This window comes from Leptodactylus fuscus, chromosome 8 (assembly GCF_031893055.1).
Source record: "Leptodactylus fuscus isolate aLepFus1 chromosome 8, aLepFus1.hap2, whole genome shotgun sequence".
In the NCBI taxonomy this organism is placed as follows: Eukaryota; Metazoa; Chordata; class Amphibia; order Anura; family Leptodactylidae; genus Leptodactylus; species Leptodactylus fuscus.
In genome coordinates, this window is record NC_134272.1 from 61,372,118 (window position 1) to 61,394,194 (window position 22,077).

Below are 22,077 nucleotides of genomic sequence, written 5' to 3' on the forward strand. Positions count from 1 at the left end.
GCTCCTATTGCAATTCTCTTACAATATGGGTTTAGTTATTAACCCATTACTAGCACTAAGGCTTTTATTTAAAAAAAAAAAAAAAAAAAAAAAAGATTTTCTGGCCGGAAAACCCCTTTAACTGAAAGGTGATGAATTACACAACAGAGAAATAGAAAAACCGCCCAGATGTTGCGTTTGCTTAAGGGTTTTTCTGCAGCTCTTTGTACAGAAAGTTAGCAGAGAATTCCTCTGCGGACTTTATGCTTCAATTATACCTATAGAGAAACCGCCGGTGTTTCCGTATGTATAATTGACATGCTGCGATTTCCAAAACAGTTTTCGAAATCGCAACGTGTCCACTGCACAAGTGGGATAGGATTTGCTAGAAACAACTTTGGTGTGACTATAAAACGCAGCATGTTTTTTTTCCACCACGTGGGGCACCAGCCTAAAGTAGCCTTACTTTTTCTTTAGGTCCATAGAACACCCCTAGGAACTTCAGGAATCCAAAGACCCTTCGTCACTGTCAACAATGAGACATTTGAACCAAAACCCAGGGTGACAGCTACCTTATCACCCTCTCCATAACTATGACCTGCCCCCAACTCCAATGCCCTGTATTTGCAAGTAGGTATAGCCTGCCAAGTAAAGTATCTGCAGCAAGTAGCATGTACAGAAGTAAAATGTAGATTATAATCTGGTGGTGAATCAGGAGTAATTCAAATAATAACAAATAATTACAATAAGTGTGAGGTTCTGTTGCATTATTCCTAATAATAAATGAAGGGTAGTTTCCCTTTTTTAAAAAAAATCTGCAGCATAATTCTTTGCAAAGTTCTTCTTGACCTCTAGTGACAGCATGGTGGAATAAATAGACTTCATGCAGCCAAGTTCTATCACCTCTTGTGAAAACACAGCTTAGGAGGGCTAAGAGATAAGGTTCTGTCCATCTATAATACCATAATAACAGCTTTGATGTGGAGATCTATAGATATACCAGCAGCTTGGCTCAGGTCAACTCAAAGGAAAATACCATAGATCCTTAAGGGTCTTATGCAAGGGGTATTTAGCCCAGTGGAGAGGAGAGAAGAGAAGTTTCACAGAAAAATACAAGTACAGATCTTCGGGCATGTTATATGGAAATGAATAATGATTTTTCTCCAGGTTCTGAGATTTCCAGTGATAAAAGTCTCTATAGACACGAGACTGAAAATCAATGTATGAATATTTTGTGTAATATTATTTTCACTAAGATTCTTTTAGGTTATTCTTTAAATAGCCGTAAAAAGTATTTAACCCCTTCCCGCCGATGGCATTTTTTGATTTTCGTTTTTCGTTTTTGACTCCCCTCCTTCTAAACCCCATAACTTTTTTATTTCTCCGCTCCCAGAGTCATATGAGGTCTTAATTTTTGCGGGACAATTTTTTCTTCATGATGCCACCATTAATTATTCTGTATAATGTACTGGGAAGCAGGAAAAAAATTCAGAATGGGGTGGATTTGAAGAAAAAATGCATTTCTGCGACTTTCTTACGGGCTTTGGTTTTACGGCGTTCACTGTGCAGCCAAAACGACATGTCCCCTGTATTCTGTGTTTCGGTACGGTTCCAGGGATACCAAATTTCTATGGTTTTATTTACATTTTGACCCCTAAAAAAAATTCCAAAACGGTGTTAAAAATTTTTTTTTCTAAAAGTCGCCATATTCCGACGGCCGTAACTTTTTTATACATAGGTGTACGGGGATGCATAGGGCGTCTTTTTTTGCGGGGCCAGGTGTACTTTTTAGTTCTACCATTTTCGGGAAATGTTATTGCTTTGATCACTTTTTATTCAAATTTTTATCAGAATTAAAACAGTGAAAAAACGGCGGTTTGGCACTTTTGACTATTTTTCCTGCTACGGCGTTTACCGAACAGGAAAAATATTTTTATAGATTTGTAGAGCGGGCGATTTCGGACGGGGGGATACCTAACATGTATATGTTTCACAGTTTTTAACTACTTTTATATTTGTTCTAGGGAAAGGGGGGTGATTTGAACTTTTAATACTTTTTATATTTTTTTATATTTTTTTTTACTTTTTTTTTTTTTTTTTTTTGCATTTATTAGACCCCCTAGGGGTGTTGAACCCCAGGGGGTCTGATCACTAATGCAATGCATTACAATGCTAATGCATTGCAATGCATTGCGAAAAAATCATCATCTCTTTTGCAGGCTGTATACACCAGCCTGCAAAAGAGAGAATTTGCAGACTGGCTGGGAGCCCTTAACAAGGCTCCCGGCTGTCATGGCAACGGGGGGTCGGCCCTGGAGCATGCTCCAGGAGCCGGCGATCCCTGCCAAAATGGCGGTGCCCATGCGCCGCCGGGAAGATGGCGCCTCCGGCGCCTTTGACAGCAGTACCGGAGGGGTTAATGCCTCCGATCGGTCCGGGGACCGATCGGAGGCATTAGAGCCGGTTGTCTACTGCTTAAAGCAGTAGACACCCGGCGGCTATGACGGCCGCCCGGCTCCCGGGCGGTCGCCATAGTTACAGACCCGACACGCGCCGTACTATTACGGCGCATGTCGGGAAGGGGTTAAAGCTTACAAGCAAAGTAAATACATGAGACGCATGGGATGGTTACTGTGAGAACTATTGTAGACAGTAACCAAAACCTTTTATTACAAGGGCAGATATTATTTTATAAATTAGGGTAGAAACGTCATCAAAATCCAAAATGTAATACTGTAGGCCTTAATAGGGCAAATCTATCTATCTATCTATCTATCTATCTATCTATCTATCTATCATCTATCTTTCTATCTATCTATCTATCTATCTATCTCCTATCTATCTATCTATCTATCTATCTATCTATCTATCTATCATCTATCTATCTATCTATCTATCTATCTATCTCCTATCTATCTATCTATCTATCTATCTATCTATCTATCTCCTATCTATCTATCTATCTATCTATCTATCTATCTATCTATCATCTATCTATCTATCTATCTATCTCCTATCTATCTATCTATCTATCTATCTATCTATCTATCAATCATCTATCTATCTATCTATCTATCTATCTATCTATCTATCTCATATCTATCTATCTATCTATCTATCTATCTATCTATCTATCTATCTATCATTAAGGCTTCCATTTAAAGGAATTGTCCCATTAAAGACCAACTTCCAATCAACAGAACAGGAGACTGAATGTCCTCCTAAATCCTCCTTGTGAATGGAGCTCCAGTGATTGGTGTCCCATTCATTTCTATGGGACTGCTGGCACCACCAGCGCTCACAGCCCCATAGAAGTGAAAGAACTGCCGCGGCCCACTCTATGGTTACACATATAAGATTTCCCTGGTATGTCTTCAGAATCTGCTGCTGCTTTGACTGGTTAGGAGTAAGTGCTAGCACTGCTCTGGTCCACTGGATAATCCTAATGTACAATAGGTCATCCCCACTGTATAATGGACAGGAGACAATAGTATACTTTCCGGCACTGTATTTACATTTATCTTTGGCAGGACCGATATATACATAGTCACTTCAATTGCTATCATCTGCACCCACTAGCACATAGTTATTAATGATTGCAGCGGGAATATACCATATGGTTATATGTGGCCAATTATCACCGGCTTATTCCATTTCCAATAGGATTTATCCCTGTATATACTACACAGGATTTGGCTAACTAGGGCACGCTTTGTATTCCTCTATACCCTGAGGATTTTTGCTATACTTTTACTCTTTTTATACTATGTTTAGTCTTAGTTGCAGACTTAATAAAAGTTAAAGGAGTTGTCCCATCTCAAGGATCCTATCTGTACTGCTAGCTTATGTGGATTTAAGACTTTTCCTAAATACATTGCTTCAGAAACAGTGTTTTGTTTGGCTATTATCTGAGATTCACTTCAGTGTTTACATTGTGTCTCCATAACCATGGACCTGGGGATGGTCTTATCACTTTTTTTTTTTTATGTAGATTGTGAGCTCCATATCGGGATCACAATGTACATTTTTTTTTCCTATCAGTATGTCTTTGTAGAATGGGGGGAAATCCATGCAAACACAGGGAGAACATACAAACTCCTTGTAGATGTTGTGCTTGGCCGGATTCGAACCCAGGACTCCAGCGCTGCAAGGCTAGCCACTGAGCCACCATGTTGCCCTGGGATGGTCTTATCTCTCTGTCCAGGACAAGTGATGTAGCTCCCTGCTCTCAGGAGGGGAGGAGGAACTGAGTGCTCGGAGCAGCTTGTATTTCTGAGCTGTTTATCTCCCTCTTCCAGTTATCAGTCGGCAAATTGAATTTTGCTGATAAGGGCTGAGATAGGGAGTCTGACACCTCTGTATGTAAACACAGACCTAAAACAGAGTTTATTGCAAGCTGACTCTTGGTCCTGCATGTAAATTTTGGATTCTCATCACCTATCAAATCCAACTCTGCTACATCAGCTTTATATTGGGCATCTTCCAGTGATACTGTGCTAATTTATTTACAACCATCCCTCATTACTGACTGCAAACATACTGCTATGAGAGTTAATTAGAGCTGGCTTTGTCTGGGAGACAGCAAGTGAAACCCCGCCCACCAATGTACCGAGAAAATCAGGAAGTGAACAGAGCACACAGCATGCTGGGAATACCACTTTAAATGTTAGAGTAGGTGCCTCAATTCTTCCTCTTTTTCTCCCTGCTTGTCCCTCACATTTTTTGCTACTCTTTTTGGTGATGCACATGTCAGTATTACTTTAGGTTATATATTGTGCTCCCCGGGTTACTTATTGTTAAAATTGCCAGGATGTATTAAAATAAATAAATCCTGCAGAGCCCACTGGGCTCTGAACTGCAGAGCGCACTGGAGTGAACAAGGCCCGACAGTTAAGCAAACTGCCGGGTGTGAAGAGGTAAACTGTTTTGTGTTATGTTTACATGTAATTTCTTCTTTGTAACCTTAGTGGTGGTACATAAGTCCCCAGATCTGGTAATATCTCTGTGTGAATGTTCTATTACTGCTTCTTATTTCTTTCTTTCCTCAGTAGGCTGGCCACCTAATGCTCTATTTTCCTACTATTTCTTGTCTTACCATCTGGGAACCCTATACTAACACTAAGGAACTGTTCACATTAACATGGATTTATAAAGTGTTTTTGCATATTTACCTGCATGAGTGGAGTTGCACTGGGTGTGTCTCCCCTGATCTTATAAGAGGCAAGTCTGCAGCAACTCCAGGGTTTTATAGGGAAAACTGCAGAGTATTATGGGAAATGTCTAAGGTATAAAATGATTCCAATTCCCAGAAAGCTGGGTATGTGTTGGTGAAGTTCACATGATGGATAGTTTGTGAGACTACAGCAGCCTGAGGTACAAGGTGTTTGTTGTATACATTATGGAGATTTTCTAAAGAATTATTATTTTTTGTTAAAACTGGACTTCCTGAAATAAACTCCTTGGATTCTTTTCATCATTCAAGACCTGATTGTTTTTTTGAAAAATCCCATGCTTCACATATGGTGTCAGAAACGGGATCATTTTTGGAGTATTGCTGTAAGTACTCAAGCCTAAAGAAACAAGGGAGTTATGTACAAGACACGTTCCTGGCGTATTAATGCAAAGCCGCCAACTAAGTCTGCAAAGCGAACTGTTGCAAGGAAACTAGTGAATATGGAAAGTCAAGGTGTCAGACAGAGAGCACTGCTAGAGGAGGATGCAGAAGTGCAAGGAGCCACAGCTGCTCCATTAACTCCAAGTGTTGCTGAGCCTTCTGAAAAGACTTTACCAGAGAGCATTGCTGACCTTATGAAATGGTTAACTGTGCAGCAGATCAATGCAGAAAAAAGGCAAATGGAGGAAGCCAGGAGAAATTGCGAGGAATTGCGACGTCAGGATGAACGCTGGAGGGAGCTGTTTCAAACCCTGAGACCGCCTGTTGCTTGGAAAGACCCTCGCATGACTAAACTTTCTCCAGAAGATGATATTGAAGCCTATTTATCCACATTTGAAAGAATTGCACATACCTGTCAGTGGCCTAAGGAACAGTGGGTGGTAAGACTGGCGCCATATCTTACTGGACAAGCCCAACTGGCATATAGCCACATGAACATGAATGATGCAAATAACTATGACTTGGTTAAAGAGACTATTCTAAGGCGATATGACATCAGTGAGGAAACCTATAGACAGAGGTTCAGAGAACTCAAGTACAGCTACACTGATGGTCCAAGAGAAGTCTTTACTCGCCTGCAAGACTTATACATGAAATGGATGAAACCAGACAACAAGACGACTGAGCAGATTAGTGAAGCAATCATACTTGAACAATTTTTACAAATTCTTCCAGCTGATGTTCTTGCTTGGGTTAAAAAACATCGGCCCAAAAATGCTGACAAAGCTATTTCTTTGGCAGAGGACTTTATCCTAGCAAAGAGAGACTTAAGCAGGTCTGCAACTGGCCCAGCCAAACCATTCAGAACTTTCTCTGGAGGGAGAGGTCAAGAAGCCAGAAGTCCATTAAAAACTGTCACCAGTGAAAAAATGTGCTATATTTGCCAAGAAAAGGGACACATAGCTAAATTTTGCCCCAGGAAAAGCTCTAAAGGCACAAAGTCTGGATTGTTTTTTGCTAGCAGTGACTTCATGCTGCCAATCCAAGTTAATGGACAGAACGTGGATGCTTTGCTTGATTCTGGCAGTAAATTAAGCTTGGTAAAGGAGAACCTAATAACTCAGAAGATGGACTCTCCCAAAGTGCCAATTACTTGTGTTCATGGAGATACAAAAAAATACTCCACATCAAATATTGACCTGCAGTTGGATGAAAAATGTTTTACCATGCCAGTAGTTGTTGTTCCAGAACTACAAGTACCAGTGATCCTTGGAAGAACCACACCCGGATTCAAAGATTTGCTAATGGGGAAAAGCCAGCTGTCTGCTGTGACTACCAGGGCTAAAGCAAAGGCACACAAGAGAGGTGAGACTTTGGAGGACATTTTCCCATTCCATGAGGACATCATGGAGCCGCCATCATCAAAGTCTCTGAGAGTTCCAGGACAGCAGGATGTCTCTAGGAGAAGAGTTTCCCTGGATGGCAAGTATAAAAATGCTGACTTGTGGGACACTGATATTACATTTGAACAAAAACAGGACATTGACTTGTATGCATTGTATGAATACGGTTTAACTAACAGTAAAGTGGTTGCAGAAAGTGGTAAGCAGCTTGTTACACCCTATTATCTGGTGGAAAACAATATTTTATATAGAGTGTGTAGTCACCCAAAAACAGGAGAACAAGTGCAACAGTTAGTTGTGCCAAAAAAGTTTAGACCAGAAATTTTGAAATTGGCGCATGATATTCCTGTTGCTGGACATTTGGGTTATAAAAGAACTTTGGCCAGAGTACTCTATCGGTTCTATTGGCCTGGAGTTTATGATGAGATCACTACTTACTGTCGTAGTTGCCCAATATGTCAGTACACTGCTTCAGCTCCTCCCAAAGCAGAGCTTATACCCTTACCAATAATTGATGAACCATTTAATACTGTGGGTATGGATATTATCGGTCCACTAGAAAGAAGTTCCAAAGGTAACCGTTTCATTCTTACAATTGTTGATTACTGTACCAAGTATCCTGAAGCCATACCTATGCGCACAGTTACTGCTAAAAGAGTTGCAGAGGAAATTTTGAAGGTGTTTAGCAGGGTTGGATTACCTAAGCAAATCCTTACTGATCAGGGGAGTAACTTTACATCTTCCTTTCTGTTAGAAGTTTATAAGCTTCTTGGTATACAGCCTCTCAGGACTACCCCTTATCATCCACAAACTGATGGGTTGACTGAACGGTATAACCAAACCTTGAAAAACATGCTTAGGAAATTTGCACATAACGATCCAAAACTGTGGGACAAATGGTTGCCCTTTCTATTATTTGCCTATCGTGAGGTTCCACAAGAGTCTACAGGGTTTAGCCCTTTTGAATTGTTATATGGGAGACGACCCAGGGGACTCTTGGATGTTATTAAAGAGGTATGGGAAGGTAAAGATGGTCATCAGAAAAATGTGGTAGAACATGTATTGGAAACGAGAGAGAGATTAATGAAATTGATTAAGGTAGCTCATGATAATGTCCACAAGGCAAAAGTTTACCAAAAGAAATGGTATGATCAACATGCCAAAAATAAATCAATTAAAGTTGGGGATAAGGTTCTTCTCTTACTTCCCAGCAGTGAGAATAAGTTGTTGGCCAGATGGCAAGGGCCATATAAAGTGGTTAGACAAACAGGTCCTGTTGACTTTGAAATTGAAACCCCAGATAAAAAACAAAAAAATAAGGTTTACCATGTAAATTTATTAAAACGTTGGATTGAACCAGAGGTTGGTCCTAAAGATAACACTACGTGTACTATTGTAGCAGAGTCTTCACAAGATGTGTCTGAAGAAATGTATGATTTGTTGAAAAATTGTGCTCACTGGTCAGAGGTAACATTGAATCCAAAGTTATCTAAAACGCAACATTGTGACCTGAGGAAGATTATTGGGTCTAGTTCACATATTTTTGGAAGTAAGCCTGGCCGTGTGTCTTTAGTTTCTCATACAATAAATACTGGAGATCATCCGCCTATCAGACATAGACCTTATCGTATACCTGAAAAATTAAAGGGTAAGGCTGAAAATGAGGTTCAGGAAATGCTTAAATTGGGCGTTATTGAACCCTCTAAAAGTCCTTGGTCATCACCTGTAGTGATGATTGGGAAAAAAGATGGGACAATAAGATTTTGCATAGATTTTCGTAAAATTAATGCTATATCTAGTTTTGACAATTACCCAATGCCACGTATTGATGAGCTCATAGATAGATTGGGGTGTGCAGAATATATTTCTACCCTAGATTTATGTAAGGGGTACTGGCAAATTCCACTTGATGAGAAATCAAAAGAAAAAACTGCCTTTGTGATGCCTAATGGTTTGTATCAGTTCAGAAACATGCCATTTGGTCTTCATGGTGCTCCAGCCACGTTTCAAAGAGCCATGGACTTACTCTTGAAGGATCATACGGAGTACAGTGCTGCTTATTTAGATGATGTGGTAATCTTTAGCAAATCATGGGAAGAGCACTTGTATCACTTGGAAAAGGTGATAACTGAAATTGGGAAAGCAGGATTTACAATTAATCCACGTAAATGTGCTTTGGGATTCCAAGAAACAAAGTACCTTGGGTTTATTGTGGGTAGTGGTAAAGTAAGGCCAGAGATATCCAAAGTACAAGCCATTCAATCTGCAACTATTCCAGCCACAAAGAAAGAGGTCAGATCCTTTTTAGGTCTTGTTGGCTATTATAGACGTTTTATTCCAAACTTTGCTACTATCGTTGCTCCCTTAACCGACCTAACTAAAAAGAACAGTAGAGAGGACGTGATATGGACAACAGAATGTGATTTAGCTTTTGAACAAATAAAAGAAATTTTGTGTAAAGAACCAGTCTTACAAAGCCCAAACTTTGACAAACCATTTATTGTACAGACGGATGCATCTGAGGTGGGACTTGGGGCAGTCCTGAGTCAAGAGATTAATGGTGAGGAACACCCTATTCTTTATTTAAGTAGGAAACTTTTTCCCCGTGAACAAAAGTATTCTACAATCGAGAAGGAAGGGCTGGCGATTAAGTGGGCATTGGAGGCATTACGCTATTATTTATTAGGAAGAGAGTTTACTTTAGTGACGGATCATCATCCCCTCACTTGGATTCATACCATGAAGGACAAAAATGCCAGAATAACTAGATGGTATTTAGCATTACAGCCATTTAAATTTGAGATACAACATCGGTCAGGGTCCAAGCACCAAAATGCCGATCATTTGTCTAGGTATGGTGCTGAAGTGAAAGCGGTCTGAAGAAGGACAAGCTTCTTCTTAAGGGGGGAGGAATGTGAAGAGGTAAACTGTTTTGTGTTATGTTTACATGTAATTTCTTCTTTGTAACCTTAGTGGTGGTACATAAGTCCCCAGATCTGGTAATATCTCTGTGTGAATGTTCTATTACTGCTTCTTATTTCTTTCTTTCCTCAGTAGGCTGGCCACCTAATGCTCTATTTTCCTACTATTTCTTGTCTTACCATCTGGGAACCCTATACTAACACTAAGGAACTGTTCACATTAACATGGATTTATAAAGTGTTTTTGCATATTTACCTGCATGAGTGGAGTTGCACTGGGTGTGTCTCCCCTGATCTTATAAGAGGCAAGTCTGCAGCAACTCCAGGGTTTTATAGGGAAAACTGCAGAGTATTATGGGAAATGTCTAAGGTATAAAATGATTCCAATTCCCAGAAAGCTGGGTATGTGTTGGTGAAGTTCACATGATGGATAGTTTGTGAGACTACAGCAGCCTGAGGTACAAGGTGTTTGTTGTATACATTATGGAGATTTTCTGAAGAATTATTATTTTTTGTTAAAACTGGACTTCCTGAAATAAACTCCTTGGATTCTTTTCATCATTCAAGACCTGATTGTTTTTTTGAAAAATCCCATGCTTCACACCGGGCTACACCACAAACTAGGTGCTTCTCTGTTACCTCCACAGGGAAGCTGCCACTACAGAACAAAGCAGCCGCTTAAATGAATTATAAAGTCTTGCAGTTTCTGCACTGCAAGATCAACACAAACCAAACTAAGACTGTGTATTCCCAGTAGCTTACTGGGCCACACCCACACCACAGCCACCTGCTGTGGAGTACCACAGGTAGTGGCCTGCCTAAGGTAGGAGATTCACAATACTAAGGGTGCATGCACACTACGTAACGCCGGGCGTGTATGAGAGCCGTACACGCCGGCGTTACAGCAGGGCTGCCAAACACTTCCCATTCACTTCAATGGGAGCGCTCGTAAACGCCGCTGTTACGAGCGCTCCCATTGAAGTGAATGGGAAGTGTTCAGCAGTCTGCCGTAATGCCGGCGTGTACGGCTCTCATACACGCCCGGCGTTACGTAGTGTGCATGCACCCTAATAAAGTAGAGATCCCCACACTCTAACTAAGGGGGAAGATTCTCACTACCTTCCTAACTAGGCAGCTTGCTGCCAACTAATGTCTTGCATGGCCGTGCACATATGGCATATGGAGTTTGAGGCTAGAGCCCCGGGCGTCCAAAACAGCCTCTTAAATGGAGGGAAGGCGGGACTGATCAGCCAGCCCAGATGCTAAATCCAGATGCCGATAGGCTGACACCAGTGTTAGTCATAAGACCGACCACGCCTATCGCCTGCAAGGGGATTAACTCCATGCATGCTGGACTGAACAGTCACAGCAGAAGAGGCTGTGTGTTAGGAGTATTTAGGTTCATTGCTTTCTTTCCTGGTTGATTAGTCTGTCCTCCCATTTGCACCTGGGAGGAGTGGTCTCTACTCGGTATTTAAACCCATGCCTCCCATGGTTCTGTGCTGAGTGTCGCTTTTACAGAGCTAGGCCTTAGCAGGAGGAGTAGGTGGTTATCTTGGATAGAGGAAGTTCCGTGGTTGGTTTTTGGGAGGTTTTGGGTGAACAAGTTGGTGTGTGTGTTTTCCCTTCTGTGTTCACCAATCCTCCCTCTGTGTATAATTGACTGTGTGAGTGAATTGCCTTATCCTTTGATTTCTACTCAGTTTCCCTGTGTTTGTTTCCTAGTGTAAAGTTCCTTCCCATATTGGTTTGGGGAATTCCTTTCCTACATGTTTCCTGTGTGCTGCTTGTGTTGTTAGTCAGCGCACACCCTTGTCAGTCCCTGTCAGTAGCAGCTTCACTTGTTCGTTAGGGGTGACCCCCTTTAGTCTCCAGTCCCTAGAGATCTTATAGGGCATTCCTTCTCCCACTTCCCTCTAGGCCTACGGTGTCAGTGAGAGAGGAGCTGTCGGGGTCAGGCTTAGCCTGAGAACAGCCGACCTACACCCGTGAGGCAGGGACCGGGATAGCTAGTGGGAGTAGTGCAGGGCGAGATTCCCTACTGCTATCCCTTAGCCCCGTTGCAGCTACCAGGACTGACATAACAGTACACTCAGCCGGTAAAAAAAAAAAAAAAAAAAAAAGGTTCATTTGTATTATGACGGACCTGAAACAGTTGTACCAGGCGGTGCAGCAGATCTCCACTGAGATGGAGGGGATCAAGCTACGAATGGATGCCATCCAAGCTTCTGGCGTATCTCAAGTACAGCAGTTGGCTCAACACACAGCCTCTCAGGTGGAGGGCATACAGAGGCAGGTGAGTAGCGCCCCTGTGGGTCGGCCTCTGGAGCCAAAAGTCAGCTTACCTGAACCCTTCCGAGGTAAGAGGTCAGATTTTTTCCGATTTCAAAAGGACTGTCTTTTGTATTTCCGGCTACGGCCGTTTTCCTCCGGTTCTGAGGTACAGAGAGTTGGGATTATTATTACTTTATTGAGAGATGATCCCCTCATCTGGGCACATTCGTTACCAGCCGACTCAGCTTGCTTACTAACTGTAGAGGCGTTTTTCTCCACAATGGGGTTACTGTATGACGACCCAGACAGGGTACGCACGGCTGAGTATAACCTACGACGTGTGGTGCAAGGGGATCACGCTATAGAGAAATATTGCACAGAGTTTCGTAGGTGGGCAGCAGAAGTACACTGGAATGACCCCGCTCTACTTAGTCAGTTTGAGACAGGGCTCTCGGACCAGGTTAAAGACCATCTAGTTTCTCACCCTGTTCCGGGAGATCTAGATGAGGCCATGCAGCTGGCAATTAGAGTTGGACGGCGCCTCCGGGAGCGTGGAGACAAGAGTCCTGGGGGGCTTAACCCTCCTCAATTCTCCGTTTTTAGAGAGGACCCGGGGGACCAACCCATGCAGATTGGGGCCACTGTGCGAAGTGCTAGACCCAAGAGTGAAGGGTCCCGCACAGTACGCTGTTTTGTGTGTGGAGGGATGGGACATGTAGCAAGGGTATGCCCCTCCAGAGAATGGTTCGCCAAGGAGAGTAATAACCCCAGGTCTATTGAGGGTAAAGGGAGAAAACCTACTAAGGAGGGAGGTGTGCATATTTCCTGTACTCAGACTGCCGGGTTGACCCTTGAAGGATGGGTAAATGGGCAGAAGTGCCGGATTTTGGTTGATTGTGGTTCGGCAGTCAACCTTATTGACTCAGAGTTTTGTGAGCAATTAAGGGTGAGTCCTTTGGTCTTGAAGTCTCAGATACCGGTGTGGGCTATTGATAAGACCCCTCTACAGCAAGCTGTCATCTCCAAACAGGTGGAGGGTCTGGAGTTTGTTGTGGGTGGCCACCGGGAAGAGATTGACTTGTTCTTGTTGTCTAAATTACCAGCACAAGTAGTGTTGGGGTGGCCCTGGCTGAAGCAGCATAACCCTATTATCAACTGGGAGACCGAGTCAGTAGTTTCTTGGGGGCAGGGGTGTAATGGTCGATGTCTGCCCATATCCGTTATGTCTTTGTCTATAGACAATTTGCCTCAAGAAATATGTGAGTTTAGGGAGGTCTTTGAGGAAAGGGCAGCCAAGACATTACCACCACATCGCACCTATGATTGCTCGATTAAATTCATACCAAATGCAGTGCTACCCAAGACACGGTTGTACAATCTCACTATTCCGGAGAGGGAGGCGCTCAAAGAGTATATTGAGGGGAGTCTAGAGGTGGGGCATATTCGCCCATCTAAGTCCCCAGTAGCAGTGGGGTTTTTCTTTGTAAAGAAGAAAGATGGAGGGTTGCGCCCTTGTTTGGATTTTAGGGAGATTAACAAAATCACGGTGCGGAATCCCTATCCCATTCCGTTGATCTCGGATCTATTCAGCCAGATTACGGGAGCCCGCTGGTTTAGTAAAATAGATTTACGTGGGGCATATAACTTGCTGAGAATCAAGAAGGGGGATGAGTGGAAAACAGCGTTTAACACACCCCTAGGACACTTTGAGAATCTTGTGATGCCTTTTGGTCTAACCAATGCGCCTGCGTTTTTTCAGAATTTTATTAATGATGTACTAAGTGCCGTCATAGGGAGGGGGGTTGTGGTCTATCTGGACGATATACTCATTTACACCCCGGATTTGGAGACTCATTGGGAGAGAGTGAGAGAGGTTTTAGATCTCCTGAGGGTTAACCAATTAAGTGCTAAGCTGGAGAAATGTGTGTTCGCGGTCAATAAATTATGTTTCCTTGGCTATATCCTATCGGACAAGGGGTTTGAGATGGACCCTGAGAAGGTCAGGGCAGTCTTGGAGTGGCCGCGACCCGAGAACCTAAAGGCGGTCCAACGGTTCTTGGGGTTCTCCAACTATTATCGCCAGTTTATCAAGGGATTTTCTGAGGTTGTGAAACCTATCTCGGACTTGACTAAGAAGGGGGCTGACTGTGCTAAGTGGTCGCCAGAGGCGCTAGCTGCGTTTGAAGAACTGAAGAAGCGATTCTCGTCCGCTCCCATTTTGAGACAGCCGGATGAGAGGTTGGCCTTCCGAGTGGAGGTGGATGCCTCCTCGGTGGGGGTGGGAGCAGTACTTTCTCAGGAGTTCGAGGAGGGTACGCATCCCTGTGCCTTCTTTTCTATGAAATTCTCTGCCTCTGAACGGAATTATGACATCGGAGACCGGGAACTACTGGCAATAAAACTTGCGTTCGAACATTGGCGTCATTTCCTGGAGGGGGCCAGAAGGCCAGTCCAGGTATTTACTGACCACAAGAATTTGGTTTATCTTGGGTCGGCGAAGAGATTAAATGCACGGCAGGCCAGATGGGCTCTATTTTTTGCGCGGTTCCATTTTACCGTGACTTATGTGCCGGGTTCAAAGAATGTTAAGGCTGATGCTTTATCCCGGTATATGTCGACTGAGGAGGAACGAGAGGCGCCTGCCACTATTCTTGGGGATGGAGTGGTGGTAGCAGTATTGGGCGCGAAATTGGAGAAGGCCTTGATCGAAGCGCAACACGCTGCACCTTCCAAGATACCTAGAAACAAGCTTTTTGTTCCAACTACTCTCCGACAAAGTCTCCTGAGGGAGTGTCACGAGTCGGTTCTTGCTGGTCACCCGGGGGTTTCAGAGACCATGAGATTGGTGTCTAGGAATTTTTGGTGGCCAGGGTGGAGTAAGGATGTCTTACAGTTTGTTCAAAATTGTTCGGTCTGTGCAAGAGCCAAGGCGTCGCATACCCGTCCCCACGGTCTTCTACATCCATTGGAACCTCCTAAGGCACCTTGGACTCATCTGTCTATGGATTTCATCACGGGCCTTCCGGTGTCTAAGGGTTTCACGGTCATTTGGGTAGTCGTTGACCGCTTCACGAAAATGTGCCATTTGATCCCGTTTTCCAGGCTGCCATGTGCCAAGACACTATCTGAGGCGTTTATTAAAGAAATTGTAAGGTTGCATGGTCTTCCTGAGGATATCGTTTCGGACAGGGGACCGCAATTTGTGGCTAAATTCTGGCGGGCTTTTTGCAGCAGGTTGGGAGTTACACTGTCGTTTTCCTCCGGGTTTCACCCAGAGTCTAACGGACAAACAGAGAGGAAGAATCAGGATGTGGAACAGTTTTTGAGGTGTTTTGTTCGAGAGAACCAGAATAATTGGGCTGCTTTTCTCCCCCTGGCAGAATTTTCCCTAAACAACCATGATTCCAATGCCACAGGTACCACACCTTTTTTTTGCTCCGGTGGTAGACATCCTGTTTTCGGAGTATTTTCTTCCATTTCTTCCCCAGTTCCGGAGGAGGAGCTATTTTCTAAAAAGCTGCAAGGGGTATGGTCCCGTATCCGAGAGAATCTGGTGCGGGCGTCGCACCAGGCTAAGGTCCAGGCGGATCGGAAGAGAGGAGAGTTGCAGTTCTTCCCTGGTGAGATGGTTTGGTTGTCCACCAAGAATATCAGGTTGAAGGTTCCTTGCAAGAAGCTGGGTCCCAGGTTTGTGGGTCCTTTTAAGATCATCAAGATGGTAAATGAAGTGGCGGCGCAGCTGCAACTACCTAAAAGGTGGAAGATAAACCGGGTGTTCCATGTCTCCTTGTTAAAGAAGGCCAAGAAGGGAACGTCTCCTGTTAAGGTTCCACCAGTTTCTGAGTCCGGGGAGTATGAGATATCCCGAGTTCTGGATAGTAAATATGTTCGGGGGAAGCTACCGTATCTGGTGGCATGGAAGGGATACGGTCCTGAGGATAATTCTTGGGTTCTGGAGTCGGATATGTCAGCCCCCAGACTCGTGGAGAAATTCCACAAGGAGTTCCCGAAGAAGGATGCTCCTAGAGAATCCGGAGTCTTCTCCTTGAGGGGAGGATCCTGTTAGGAGTATTTAGGTTCATTGCTTTCTTTCCTGGTTGATTAGTCTGTCCTCCCATTTGCACCTGGGAGGAGTGGTCTCTACTCGGTATTTAAACCCATGCCTCCCATGGTTCTGTGCTGAGTGTCGCTTTTACAGAGCTAGGCCTTAGCAGGAGGAGTAGGTGGTTATCTTGGATAGAGGAAGTTCCGTGGTTGGTTTTTGGGAGGTTTTGGGTGAACAAGTTGGTGTGTGTGTTTTCCCTTCTGTGTTCACCAATCCTCCCTCTGTGTATAATTGACTGTGTGAGTGAATTGCCTTATCCTTTGATTTCTACTCAGTTTCCCTGTGTTTGTTTCCTAGTGTAAAGTTCCTTCCCATATTGGTTTGGGGAATTCCTTTCCTACATGTTTCCTGTGTGCTGCTTGTGTTGTTAGTCAGCGCACACCCTTGTCAGTCCCTGTCAGTAGCAGCTTCACTTGTTCGTTAGGGGTGACCCCCTTTAGTCTCCAGTCCCTAGAGATCTTATAGGGCATTCCTTCTCCCACTTCCCTCTAGGCCTACGGTGTCAGTGAGAGAGGAGCTGTCGGGGTCAGGCTTAGCCTGAGAACAGCCGACCTACACCCGTGAGGCAGGGACCGGGTTAGCTAGTGGGAGTAGTGCAGGGCGAGATTCCCTACTGCTATCCCTTAGCCCCGTTGCAGCTACCAGGACTGACATAACACTGTGACCCCGATACCATGGCTGCACCTGCTGCACAGTCCTAACACTGATATCTATGTTCAGATCTGTCCACGAGGTGCCGTAAGGACTTTTTTGTGTCCATCCAAAAGATAGAAGATATATTGGATATCCAACTGTCCCCATGTCAATGGTAATTTGCGGATGGTGTGTCATCCATTGTAGATCTGCTTTTCCCTTCTATGAAAAGTAGATAAACTTATTTATTTTTATCTCTAGGTTAGTGAGAAAATGGATGGCAGTAAAAAAATTTTTGCACAACCTTGATCATCTGAATGAAGACATTGGAATGAATGAATACGTATGTGAAATGCAGTTGTGTGAACAAGGCTTTACTGTTCAATCTGTTCTCTGTCTCTGTGACAGATCAGAACAACTGACTCTCATGTTGCAAATGTCAATGTAGCCTAAATCATAAAATAATTCCTATGGGTTAAAATGGTGAGCCTTCCTGATGTTTTAGTTATTGTAGGAACCAAAATGAGGAACCATTTCTAGTTTTAATTCCTGTGCAAAGGAATATACAACATATGTTCTCACATTGTAATAAGTGCTTGCCGCCATAAAGCCCCCCACCCCCCACATATCAATAATGAATGTCACTATTTTAAAGCTAAATTCTTATTGCTCTCTCTTTCTCTCTCTGCTGGAGGACAATAAGCACTTTTACTAAATTGCTAGACACGTGGCCATGATGGCTTTTCAATGGCTCTTTCCAATGTCAGGTTAGAAATAACAGATTGAAGGAAATATTTGCATTTCTGGTTAATTAGTGCCTAACAGCATTCTATTAATGACGGGATTAAAATGAGAAAGGATATTTGCTAGTAGCTGCCAAGTTAATCTTAGTGTCTCTATTAACACATACATATCATCATCAAGTCATGGTCAAAAAAACGCTAGAACAAAATGTTATTTTTGAGAAAGACGATGATTCATTGCAATCTGATGCCTGAGGAAGGACCTGTGTAAGGCAGTGCATAGTGAATATGATTTATTAATACCACACAAGGCTAAGGAGCCAATTCACTTGCAGAAATGTTGGTACAAGTCAATGGTTTTGCACAATAATTAAAAGAATACCAAATGTGACAGATATACTCTAAAAAAAACATTACCAGACCCTACTTATTTACAGCACACAAATTCATAGCAAATATTGGGATACAAGGACACAACTAAAGAGTACATGTGGATGTAAGTAATGACATGACACTATATAGGATCTGACTATGTATATAATGGGATAGCCCAGTCTAGAGCAGTGATATCCAACATCATCTGGAGCTTTCCAGCTGTTACATAACTATAATACCTACCATGTCCTGGGAACTCATATTGCTAAAAGCAGGTAGGATAATACTGGTCTAGAACATCAAGCAAAATTTTCAAGATAAGTCTTCAAGAATCTGTACTACAAACTTATAAATGACTATTCCCAATTCAGCCAAGGCTGAGATGGTAATATGACGCTTAATGCATCAAACACCAGGACTGACTTTACGGAAACCAACAAACATGTTTCTGTAACTGCCATAGAGTTAAATAGGAGTTAGGGGGATAGCATAGCACAGCAATCTACTTTAATGCAGATGTGGCAGATAGAGATGAGCGAGGAGTGAAATATTCGGGATTCGATATTTGTTTCGAGTAGAGCCTCAATATTCGACTACTCGATCAAATATTGAATCCCATTATAGTCTATGGGAATAAAATGCTCGTTTCAGGGGAAACCACTATTCGACTAACAGAGAGTCACCAAGTCCACGAGTAGCAGAAGGAGAGTGTTTAGGAGGAGCGAAGTGCAGTTGAGGAGTGTTGAGGAGGAGCGCTGTGCAGTTAAAGTGCACGGACCCCATAGACTATAACAGGGTCCGTGAGCTTGCAGCGCACTACCCGCACGAATGATTTGTGCGGGCAGTGCAAGGCAAGCACACGGACCCCATTATAGTCTATGGGGTCCGTGCACTTTAACTGCACAGCGCTTGCAGTTGCGCTTGTATTCCGTCCGGGGGGTCCTCATGCAGACTCCTTCTGGACAGAACACATAAGCTAGTGTGAACCGACCCTAAGCTAGTGTGAACTGACCCAAAGAACCGTACAGAGCAGGACACAGCGCGGGGATAGTTATTTTACCTTTGAGTAGCAATCCCCACATCCGTCCTGCGGAACCAGCGTTGATTGGCCGAATGATATACAGTGTACAGTCATGGCCAAAAGTTTTGAGAATGACACAAATATTATATTTTCACATGATCTGCTGCCCTCTGGTTTTTATGTGTGTTTGCCAGATGTTTTTTATCACATAAAGAAATAGAATTGCAATCATATTATGAGTAACAAAAGCTTATATTGACAGTTAGAATGAGTTAATGCAGCAAGTCAATATTTGCAGTGTTGACCCTTCTTCTTCAGGACCTCTGCAATTCTCCCTGGCATGCTCTCAATCAACTTCTGGACCAAATCCTGACCATTCTTGCACAATCAATGCTTGCATTTTGTCAGAATATGTAGTATTATAGTAATAGTGCGTTCAGATGCACTCACACCTGCCTGCTGCCATTCCTGAGCAAGCTCTGCATTGCTGGTAGCCCGATCCCGCAGCTGAAACACTTTTAAGAGATGGTCCTGGTGCTTGCTGGTCTTTCTTGGGCGCCCTGGAGCCTTTTTGCCAACAATGGAACTTCTCTCCTTGAAGTTCTTGATGATGCGATAGATTGTTGACTGAGGTGCAATCTTTCTAGCTGCGATACTCTTCCCTGTTAGGCTATTTTTGTGCAGTGCAATGATGACTGCACGTGTTTCTTTAGAGATAACCATGGTTAATAGAAGAGAAACAATGATGCCAAGCACCAGCCTCCTTTTAAAGTGTCCAGTGGTGTCATTCTTACTTAATCATGACAGATTGATCTCCAGCCATGTCCTCATCAACACCCACACCTGTGTTAATGGAGCAATCACTGAAACGATGTTAGTTGGTCCTTTTAAGGCAGGGCTGCAATGATGCTGAAATGTGTTTTGGGGGATAAAGTTCATTTTCTAGACAAATATTGACTTTGCAAGTAATTGCTGTTAAGCTGATCAGTCTTTATAACATTCTGAAGTATATGCAAATTGCCATTAGAACAACTGAAGCAGTAGGCTTTGTAAAAATTAATATCTGTATTATTCTCAAAACTTTTGGCCATGACTGTACAGCATTCGGCCAATCAATGCTGGTTCTGCAGGAGGCTCATCTTTGACGAGACGGAGTCTAAGATCGGACCACAATGTAGACTGCATATTTAACATTAGAGCAATGTACATTGTGGTCCAATCTTAGACTCCGCCTCCTCAAAGACAAGCCTCCAGCAGAACCAGTATTGATTGGCTGAATGCTATACACTGTATAGAATTCAGCCAATCTACGCTGGTTCTGCAGGAGGGATGCTGCAATACTATCCTGCGGGTCTATCATTCTCCCTGCGCTGTGTCCTACTCCTTCCACTTTGCTTTTACTCGTCCTGCAGAACCAGCATTGATTGGCCAAATGCTATACATTGTATAGCATTCGACCAGTCAATGCTGGTTCTGAATTTAATCTTTACTGTGAATAGCGAGTAGCATTCGATCAAGTACGAGTATTTCAAATACCGTAGTATTCGATCGAATACCTACTTGATCGAATACTACTCGCTCATCTCTAGTGGCAGATAATCCCAAATGCTTAAAGTGGACCTTTCACCACCTCCAGTGCTTAGCATCTGTTAATACATAAAGCTCTACTGATTTCAGTCTAGTTAGAATTATTTCTGTACCTCCCAGTGTTTCCGAGCAATCTGTGCGGTTAATTTGGGTGCCTGATATATTTAGGTTCTGTGCTGTCAGGTGGGCAGTGTTAGGAAGGAACGTAAGGATATGTTCACATAGTGGAATTTGCTGCGGATTTGGTGGTGGATTTCGCCCTCGAATCTGGGAGAGATTCTGCCTGGAAGCCGCCTCCCATTGCTTGCAATGGAAATCAGAGATAGCAGCAACATGTGGAAAAGAAGTGTCCTGCTCAATTTTGCTGCAGATTCCACGGCTGATTAAGCAACAGAGTCCACAGCTTTAGGCTCCCCGCTGGTCAGGCCCATTCATCAGCATCCAGTCTCAGCCTATTGTGGACGAAAATGCCGGTGGTGGAAAATGAAGAGGAACATACCCTAAAGGTAGGTGTGATTCAGAACTCCACTCAGAGACAGCCAATATCAGAGCTCAGAATCATATCCCTTGTCTGCTCCTGCCTGACACCGCCTTCCTGACAGTACAGACACTGAATAGTATATCAGACACCAAAGCTAACTTGACTTATTGCTCAGGAATGGTGAGGGCTAGAGAAAAAAATTCAAATGCCCCAGGAATCAGTGAAGAGCCACCTATTAAAAGATACAATGTTTAGGGCACTAAACTTTCCATACACACCAGACTAATGTCAGTCAAACATCCCAATCTACATAGGGACCTCCTTACTGTCCCCCATAGATGGCAGGAGTGATAAGGATTAAGCAGTTGGATTTAAAAGGAATCTATTAGGTGTAAAATACCTTTTAAACCAGTAATAGTACTACGTATGGGCCTTTAATAGTGGTTAAAAAAATACCTTTGTGGACACAAACTGATGACGTAATGTAGAGAGACGTAATGGATTCAGATCAGCCAGCAAGTGGCTTTGGGGACAGGTGTGATTTACCAGATTTACAACGTTAGACAGGTATGAGTATAATAGTCAGACTGATAACATACTGTATATACAAGACTTACTGCTCCTTTAAGTCTCTGTAGTACTTTCTGTATCAGTTCAATGTCATAGATTTACAATCCAGTTCTTAATGCCTCTGGAAATTGGATATAAGGTAACATCCAAGGTCAGCAAATGCTGACAGCGGACGCCAACTAGACTTTCTCATTTCTCCATAGAAAATTTAAATATGTGTCATTAACACTTTAAGAACTACTATCTGAATGTGAGAGTAAAAGGTGTTGGTGTATTTCTGGGACATCTGTCATTTATTTCTTTTTGTCATGTTTCCATGTTTAAGTTTTGTGATGCAGTTTTTGAAGCCAAAAATTTATAGGAATGTCATC

General features: G+C 43.1%; 1 protein-coding gene across 1 annotated transcript in view; it reads right to left on the bottom strand.

The window, feature by feature from the left end:
- Positions 1-22,077, bottom strand: part of ZNF385B (zinc finger protein 385B) — a 461,571-nt gene that overhangs the window by 338,860 nt on the left and 100,634 nt on the right. The window lies entirely within an intron of this gene.